Source organism: Arabidopsis thaliana, assembly GCF_000001735.4.
Source record: "Arabidopsis thaliana chromosome 1 sequence".
In the NCBI taxonomy this organism is placed as follows: domain Eukaryota; kingdom Viridiplantae; phylum Streptophyta; class Magnoliopsida; order Brassicales; family Brassicaceae; genus Arabidopsis; species Arabidopsis thaliana.
The window spans coordinates 14,485,433-14,492,061 of NC_003070.9; the positions used below are offsets into that span (position 1 = coordinate 14,485,433).

The 6,629-nt window shown below is 41.3% G+C and overlaps 1 pseudogene across 1 annotated transcript; it reads left to right on the plus strand.

The window, feature by feature from the left end:
- Positions 1-1,910: 1,910 nt before the first annotated feature.
- AT1G38440 lies at positions 1,911-2,933 on the plus strand (annotated as a pseudogene; the record flags this gene model as incomplete). The annotated part of the gene is made up of 1 exon: positions 1,911-2,933.
- Positions 2,934-6,629: the final 3,696 nt, after the last annotated feature.

The window sequence follows — 6,629 nt, forward strand, 5'->3', positions numbered from 1 at the left end:
CTAACCCTAGGTGTTCCTTCATCCCCAGCGAACCCTAGCCTTCGCCGCGAGCTGCCCACTCGCCGTCGCACCTCTTGAAGCTTGAAGAACACCATCTCTCTCTTTCCTTTCTCTTTTTCGTGTAAGACTCTTTAAGGTAGAGCTTTGCCTCTTGTATTCTACATTCAAAGAAGTAATCTCTAAAACCTTTTTAAGTTTTATTCATCTTTTTGTAATGGTTTACTCAACCCAATTATTGATTATCTCCATTGCCATGAGCGAGTAGATCTCTAGTTAGGTTTGAGGGGGTTTCAAAAGGGAATTCATGGGTACTTATAGATCGAAAGTCTAGGTTGGCGGTTTCTATGGTTTTGTTTAATCGTTTACACTATTCTTTCTAGTTGAGTTGAATCTTAATGCTTGTATGTCTAGAACACCACCTAGTACTTAACCTTAGGTATTTTATTCTTTGGCAAAATCTCGTTTGAATGCTTGAACTAGCTCAACTGAATAAAGAACTATAACCGTTTCACAACCGCCGAGTGATACGGAATTATGGACTAGAATCGAATTTGAACTTAATGCTTTGATCTTGTTTTTTGAAACCATGTTAGCACCTACTAACCGATAGGGCAACTGAGTACGCGAGATATTAGTGATAATAGCCGGTTTTCACCTACTAACCGTTAGGGTTGGCTGGTCTTGATAGAGTTTTGTATGTCCGAGAATTTGGAAGGAAACAAACCTATCGTTTGAATGCTTGAATTAGCTCAACTGAATAAAGAACTATAACCGCTTCACAACCGCCGAGTGATAGGGACTTATGGACTAGAATCGAATTTGAACTTAATACTTTGATCTTGTTTTTTGAAACCATGTTAGCACCTACTAACCGATAGGGCAACTGAGTACGCAAGATATTAGTGATAATAGCCGGTTTTCATCTACTAACCGTTAGGGTTGGCTGGTCTTGATAGAGTTTTGTATGTCCGAGAATTTGGAAGTAAACAAACCTAACCATGTTATCACCTAGATTGAGATATAGACCTTATTTATTGAACCATGACATCCGGAAAAACCCCCGAAGACCTAACGCTTCTCTCTTATTGCTTACTGTTTAATTTAGTTACTTGTCTTTTATTTTGGTTACTTATTGCATACAACAACCCCCTCTCTCTTATTTTGGTCCTAGCTTCACTCTCTTCTTAAGGATTTCTCTGAACTACTTCTCTCCTTGTGGATTCGATCCTAAAATACTACTTCTCTTCTTGCTTCTCATAGCTTTGATGGTGTATCCGAAGTCCGTATGAGTCTTTGGCTTTCTATAATCTAACAAGAAAAGCACTTCTTAGGCATTTAAAATCTGGTTGCGGTTCTAAGTCTTATACACAATCATACACATGCCATCTAGTCATATTTGACTCCAAAACACTATCAAGCTTCTCTTGCTTCTCCAAGCTTTGATGGTGTAGCCGAAATCCGTATGAATCTTTGGCTTTGTATCTTTTAACAAGGAAACACTACTTAGGCTTTTACATTTTGCTTGCGGCTCTAGTTGTTATACTTAATCATACACATGACATCTAGTCATATTTGACTCCAAAACACTAACCAACCTTCTTCTTGGTACTCAAAGCTTTGATGGTGTAGTCGAAGTTCATACGAGTGTTTGGCTTTGTTTCTTCTAACAAAGAAACACTACTTAGCCTTTTAAGATCCGATTGCGGTTCTAAGTCTTATACTCAATCATACACATGATATCTAGTCATATTTGACTCCAAAACACTAACCAAGCTTCTTCTTGTACTCAAAGCTTTAATGGTGTAGTCGAATTTCATACGAGTATTTGGCTTTGTATCTTCTAACAAGGAAACACTACTTAGGCTTTGAAGATCCGAATGTTGTTCTAGTTCTTATACTCAATCATACACATGACATCTAGTCATATTTGACTCCCTAACATTAAACAAGCTTCGTCTTGCTTCTCAAAGCTTTGATGGTTTAGCCAAAGTCTGTACGAGTCTTTGGTTGACGAACAGAATCAACAAAATGGCCCTGCCAACATTGGTGCTGGAGATGCACCACGTGATCGCCGTCAGAGGAAAGGAATTGCGACTCCTGCTATCCAGAACAACAACTTCGAGATTAAGAGTGGTCTCATCTCGATGATTCAGGAGAACAAATTCCATGGTCTGCCAATGGAGGATCCACTCGACCACCTTGATGAATTCGATAGGCTCTACAACCTGACAAAGATCAATGGTGTCAGTGAAGATGGATTCAAGCTCCGTTTGTTCCCCTTCTCCTTGGGCGACAAAGCACACATCTGGGAGAAGAATTTGCCCCATGACTCAATCACCACCTGGGATGATTGCAAGAAGGCTTTTCTATCAAAGTTCTTCTCCAATGCCAGAACTGCAAGACTCAGAAATGAGATCTCTGGTTTCTCACAGAAGACTAGTGAAAGCTTCTGTGAAGCATGGGAGCGTTTCAAGGGTTACACCAACCAATGCCCTCATCATGGCTTTACTAAAGCCTCTCTGCTCAGCACTCTTTACAGAGGAGTCCTACCATGCATCATAATGCTTCTGGATGCTGCCAGCAATGGGAATTTCCAGAACAAGGATGTTGAAGAAGGCTGGGAATTGGTTGAGAACTTAGCTCAATCATATGGTAATTACAACGAAGACTGCGATAGGACCGTCAGAGGCACAGCTGACTCTAATGACAAACACAGGAAGGAGATCAAAGCGCTGAATGACAAGCTGGACAGGATTTTTCTTAGCCAGCAGAAGCATGTGCACTTCCTTGTTGATGACAAGCAGTTTCAAGTCCAAGATGGGGAGGGTAACCAGTTGGAAGAAGTCAGCTACATCAACAACAACCAGGGTGGCTACAAAGGATACAACAACTTCAAAACCAACAACCCCAACCTCTCCTACCGCAGCACCAACTGATAATAGGTTTTTAGTCAATTATCCTAAAACACCAATCATGTCGTTGTAGTATTTTAGGTTGTCAATCCAAATGGGTGTGATGCTAACAATCAAGATGTGATCAGAAGTCACTAAGTCAAGCCAAGCAATAACAGGTTTTGGTGTGTTCTAGCAGTTCTAAGTGAACATGCAGAAAAGAGAAATTCAAGCAGAAACAATAAAACACTCGACCAACACAGCTCTTTGCAGAGCACTGGGTGAGGTCGAGTGACAGGTCGAGTAACAGACAGAAAATAAAACACAGATACTCGACTGCACAGTCTGTTGCCAGACAACTGGGTGGTCGAGTATGAGGTCGAGTAATAGTAAAGAACTGCAGAAACTAAGCAACAGATGACAGGACGCAGTAAACAGCAGTAGAGTAAGCAATAAAATTATTCAGATAAAGAATTCCCGAGGATAGGGTAATTGAGTAGTTTCGTTTTCTCATTTTACAGGTGATTGACATGCTCAATAAATTAACCCTAGACAACAAGTTCACTAACCAAATCTAAGTGCCACCGCAACAGAGACCCTCAAGTTAACCTAGTCCCAGACTCAATCACCATTGACGAGAGCTAACCTAACATGCATTACGAATCAACAAGTTAAAGCTAAAACGCTCCCTGTAACCAATACCTTGGTACAGGGTCACGAATCTCTGGAATTAGTGGTTCAGACATTTAATCGAACACCTTTTGGGCGCGGAAATGTCTGGGCTCAAATTCCAGTTGATCAGAAAGCAATAGGCATTAAGAACAACTAATCCAAAAGGGATCTATCAATCAATACTCAATCACCTAGCATACTGAGAATCCTACACTACTCTAACCCATCCTCAGAAACCTATTCACTACTCAGACATCATAATAGAAAGCATAAACATTGAACAAGTTGAAAACATGATAACAACAGTGTAACAGCAGGATGATAACAGAACGAACAACAGTAAACGAAATCAAGAACAAATGCTGAATACTGAATACTAAATAGATAAAGAGAAATCCGGATTACAAAAGGTCTATAACACAAAGTCTGCGGAATAAAACTAGATAAAAACTTCTAGTGTGCAAAAATGTGAAGTATATGCTACTTATAGCCAAATATTCTGAAACCTTAATACTCAAAACGACGAAGTATTGGGACGGATTAAGAACTGTACTCGACCCATGTGGTCGAGTGGGAGGTCGAGTGAATAGCTGGACTCTTCTTTTCTTCCTTGTGCTCGAGTGTCTGGTTGAGTGCAGAATGAAGAAGGCTCTGAAGCTTGTCATCGAGTATGCAGTCGAGTGGTGGTGATGGTGATACTCGACTTCCAGGTAGAGTGATGAGGTCGAGTAGTGGTCTGGCAATGAAGGTGAAGACACTCGACCTCGGGGTCGAGTGATGCGATCGAGTGATGGTCAGGAGTGATATGTCTATAATTTGCATGTTTTCAGTATCCATTTATCATCGCTTTGAGTCCAGTTTCGTATCATTCATCACTATTTTATATCATTTCTCATCATTCTTGCATACTTTGCATGATTAGGATAGCTTTGCATACATATTGCATTTCTGAGTTGTTTTCAGGTGATTTGGAAGAAACGAGCCAGAACCAGAAGACATACTCGACCCCCAGGTCGAGTGACTTTGGAGCCATTCTTCCCACATACTCGACCCCCAGGTCGAGTGACTTTGGAGCCATTCTTCCCACCTACTCGACCACCTGGTCGAGTACCCTCAGCTAAGGCTACTCGATGACACTACTCGACCCCCTGGTCGAGTATCACTTCGCGCCACCATCACCATCACTCGACCATTCACTCTACCAATTTACTCGACCCTCTGGTCGAGTATCATCACTCACCACCATCACCATCAGTTGACCGGACACTCGATCACGTCTTCATAGTCTACTCAAATCCACACTCAACCAGACAAGCTGAGCACAAGGAAGAGAAGAGGAGAAGACAAAGTGTTTGGAAGCGGCCTGGACCTCCATCGGATCACGAAGCCCATCGCGGCCTATTATCTTTCTATGGGCCGGACGATTAGGTTATTGGCCCGTCTACTATCATTTTATTTCGTATTTTATAAATAGATGTCTTAGGGTTCTGTCCAGAGACATCCAGTCGACATTGAGTTTTTGCTTCAGTTTTATTTTCTTATTTACTCTACTGCGCCGCTTTTGCTTCTGCAACCTGTAATTCGAGATTTTCCCAAGTTATTCAGATTCCGCATTTGATTTCATCTGTCATCTTGTTTCTCTACTCTTTATCTCTCTACTTATGCAATATTATCGTTTATCTGCGTTTATGTTTGTGAGCATGTTGTCTGAGTAGTGACTTAGAATTCTTAAGGATGGGATAGAGTAGTTGTGGAATCCGTAGTCTGTAGAATGGTTAAGTTCTAGAATTGATTGAATCCCTTTAGGACTAGTTGCGTTTACTGCTTATTTGTTTCTGATCAACTGGAATTCGATCCCAAGCATTCCCGCACCCAAAAGGTGTTCAATGGAATGCTTGATCCACTAGTTCCTGAGATATGCGTCTCTATCCCAAAGGATTAGCCGTTTAGAGCATTTATTGACTTTATCAGTCTGTTCTTATTGCCTGCATAGTTAGATTCCGTTAATGGAAATTAGTCTGGGCTAGCTTTGCTTGAGGATTTCTATCACGGGAGTGAATTGATCTGTTGTTGAACCTGTTGTCTAGGGATAGCTTGATTGCGCTTGTTAACCATTCGAATAGGCTAGGATACCACTCTACTCGATTACCCCATCCTTAAGAATTTCTTGTCTATCTGATTTCTCTGTTTTATCGTTATCGCTTATTCGTTCTCATTGCCTGTTTCTTCGTTTTTACAATTACTCGACCAACTTACTCGACCACACCCATTAACTGGCAACAGACTGTGCAGTCGAGTACAGTTGTCTCATTTCCTGTCTGTTACTCGACCAGTATACTCGACCACACACAGTGTCTTGCAACAGACTGTGCAGTCGAGTATAGCTGTTTCATATTCTGCCTGTTACTCGACCACATCCTACTTCTGGTATCAGCCTGTTGTGGTCAAGTGATTTTAGTGATTCTGTTATTGTTTCTGTTTTCTGCATGTTCACATAGGACTGTTAGAAACCCCAAAACTGTTATTGCTTGGCTTGACTTAGTGACTTCTGATCACATCTCATCTGTTTGCATCACACTCATTTGGATTGACACCTAAAATACTACAACGACATGATAGTGTTTTAGGATTAATTGATCATAAAAACCTATTATCAAGGAGATACTCGACTTCCAGGTTGAGTGATGAGGTCGAGTAGTGGTCTGGTAATGAAAGTGAAGACACTCGACTTCGGGGTCGAGTGATGTGATCGAGTGATGGTCAGGTGATGGAGATGAAGATGCTCGACCTCGTGGTCGAGTGGTGAGGTGAAGTTGTGATGTCTTCTACTCGACCTGGGGGTCGAGTGGTCTCTTGAGATCTTGAAGCTCCTACTCTACCTCTGGGTCGAGTGGTTTTGTCATGATCAGGGCCGCTTCTTCCAGATAGCTCTTCAACAGCTCCAAATCACCTGAAATCAACGCAAATATGCAACATGCATGTAAATCTATCCTAAACATATAAAGTGATGATAAATGATGAGAAATAGTATGAAATAGTGATGATATGATGCTAAAGTGATGACAA